The sequence below is a fragment of the Lasioglossum baleicum genome, chromosome 19 (genome assembly GCF_051020765.1).
Source record: "Lasioglossum baleicum chromosome 19, iyLasBale1, whole genome shotgun sequence".
NCBI classification, from domain to species: Eukaryota; Metazoa; Arthropoda; class Insecta; order Hymenoptera; family Halictidae; genus Lasioglossum; species Lasioglossum baleicum.
Window position 1 is genome coordinate 250304 of NC_134947.1, and position 3333 is coordinate 253636.

Below are 3333 nucleotides of genomic sequence, written 5' to 3' on the forward strand. Positions count from 1 at the left end.
CGAAAGATGTCCTCGCTGTCGCGGTATCTACCGAGAGTAAATACCGCAAAGATATTCGTGTCAACGGATGCGCCGCGGTCGCCGTGCTCGACACGGGCAGTGACGTGTCACTGATTCGCGAGGATGTATACCGCGATGTCGGAGCACCACCGTTAACACGCGAAGAACTGCACCTACGCGGGATAGGCGCGAAACGCTGTATCACGCTGGGAAAATTCAGGGCCGAAATCGTTATCGACGGGGAAATACATGAGGCTACGCTACGCGTCGTGGAGAATACCGTCCTAGAGTACGGGGTGCTACTCGGTTTCGACTTCATCGACACCGCGGAGTGGACGGTGAAAAATGGCGTGATGACATTGACGACACTGTCACAAGCACAAGATAGCATCCCCGAAATCTTGCATGTACGACACGAACCTCCCCACGACACGATTAACGTTTCCCATGTCGATAACGCGAAATTACGCGACGAAATCGAAACGACTGTACGGAATTACAAGCCAGACGCGATTCGCGAGGTCGGAGTTACGATGAGAATCATTGTAAAAGATAACGAACCGGTTTATCAGCGGCCAAGAAGGCTCTCACCTTCCGAAAGAGACGAAGTTAATCGGCAAATTAGTGAGTGGATACGCGACGGCGTCGCGCAACCCTCTCTTTCGGAATACGCGAGTACAGTGGTCCTCGTGAAGAAGAAGGACAATTCCACCCGCCTATGCGTAGATTATCGGCAACTGAACACGAAGATAGTACGAGACCGGTATCCCATCTCACTAATCGAGGATCAGCTCGATTTGCTGCAGGGTGCCTCGGTCTACAGCACGATAGATTTGCGGAACGCGTTTTTTCACGTACCGGTCGAGCAGGAAAGCCGAAAATATACGGCTTTTATCGTACCCGACGGACACTATGAGTTTCTGAAGGTCCCGTTTGATCTCTGCAATTCGCCAGCAGTCTTTCAGCGATTTGTAAACGTCGCGTTCAGAGATCTAATTGCGGAAAAAACGGTACTAACGTATATAGACGATTTAGTCATACCCGCGACGGATCACGAGAACGGCACACGACGGTTAATAGCGGTTCTCAAACGCGCGGCAGAATGCGGGCTACGAATAAATTGGTCTAAATGCGAGTTTCTTAAGACACGCGTAGAATATCTCGGGCACATAGTCGAGGGAGGTGCCATACGCCCCTCGGAAAATAAAACCAAAGCGGTAGCCCGTTTTCCGACTCCGACCACGGTTAGGCAGGTACAGAGCTTCCTCGGTCTGTCCGGTTACTTCCGAAAGTTCATCTTGAATTATTCTACGATAGCACGACCACTGACACGTCTTTTGAAGGCAGACGTGCCCTTCCAATTTGAATCGGAAGAACGAAACGCATTCGCACTTCTCAAGGAAGCTCTGACCAGAGGACCGGTATTACAGCTTTATCAGCGCGAGCGAGAAACGGAATTACACACCGATGCGTCGATGCTTGGATACGGAGCGATACTGTTGCAACGCGATAGCGAGGACGGTGCGTTCCACCCTGTATATTACGCGAGCGGCATGACGACGGCGGCGGAACAACGGTATCCGAGCTACGAGTTAGAAGTTTTGGCGATAATAAGGTCCCTCCGGAAGTTCAGGGTTTATTTGCTCGGTATACCATTCAAAGTCGTCACGGACTGTAGGGCATTCACGCTGACCATGCGAAAAAGAGACCTCTGCGTTCGGGTCGCACGTTGGGCACTGCTGCTCGAGGAGTTCCAATACTCGATCGAACATCGTCCGGGGACCACGATGCAACACGTCGACGCACTCAGCCGCAACCCAGCGTCAATGTGCCTCGCAATCGAGAGCGAGGAAGGTGTCACGGCACGAATTCGCAAGGCACAGGAACGCGACGACGCCTTACGAAAAATTGTAACGGGCATTGAGGAGCGAGGGATCGGGACAACGCATCCAACAGGAGAACCAGAAACAATACGACCGGCGACGGAAGAAAGCCACCGTGTACCACGAGGGGGACTTGGTCTCTGTGCAACGTACACAGGCTGGACCAGGTTTGAAGCTGGCCGGAAAGTTTCTGGGTCCGTACGAGGTGACGCGCGTTCTACGGAATGATCGATACCTGGTGACGAAGATCGGGGAGCATGAAGGACCTCGCAAACTTCAACTTCAGCAGAATATGAGTTGTTATTAACCGACGTTTGTTTTCGTACTGCGAGGTCAATAATTCCCAGGCGACGATGAAATTACTGTCCGTTATGGCGAGGTGATCTAACGCGTCGCTCGCATCACCTGTTACGCACGACGACAAATAATGCAAGCGATCTACATTCGACAATGTTTCATCGCTAATGACCATGGAACGAAACTTATCTCGAAACGCCTCCCACTGCTGGAAACTCCCATTGAAAGTTGGTAGGCGCATCTTTGGAAGATGAGACGACGATCGGGTGGATTCCACGGCTGCGGAGGATGCGCTGGCGGAAGCGTGGCCTGATGCGGTAGCTGCGATGATCTCGGCCATGAAGTCCGACGCTTCAAAGAAGGCTTCCTCGCACATCAGGAAGCTTGGAAATACGGCAGGCTCGTTTGGGTCCTCCAGTCGGCCAGAGCGCATATTTGCGCGTCCACCTCCTGGCACTTAGCGAAGTTTTCCATCAAGTTCTCAAGACGTTGTTGAGTGACGGCTTGAGTCATCTTGGCTTGTCCCAGCTTTTTAAAGTTGCTGAGAGCTCGTTGGACACAGCCCATGAGCGGTGTTTGTTTGACGAGAAGGTCGGTCAATGTGGCCATCTTGACACCACGGTTTTCCGTTACACTTTTGCACACGGATATTCGAAATTCACTCCTCTTCTAATCCGGCTCGAAGGACCAATGTTTGAGAGGCTGGTAAGTGGATATTGGATTCGTTGAGAAGGATCGAATGGTCTTATGTGCAGGTCGGTTGTAGATCGCGTCATAGGCGGGTAAATGAAAGGTTCAAGGCAAATGTTGTTCACTAACACTATTTATTAGTTACTTTCGAACCCTGCCTTTGTCGGATTGAGTAACGCGTGAATTATGGAAGAATGGTCGCGAACTCGTTAAATTCGGCGCGAATGAAGGATTCGACAACAATATTTGCTTGATGGTAGCAGCGATCTTGGAGGTTCAAATTGAACTGGCTCGATCGACACCGTTCGTCACCCTCGTGCTCGCATACACTAGGTTCAAAGAAAGGAGAGGGGGAACGCTCGCTGGTTTGATCGTTATTTACGTTTTTGAACTAACGAGGCCACGCGGTGGCGGATTCCTGAACACAATATGAATTAAAGTATTGAAATATCTGTTACATATT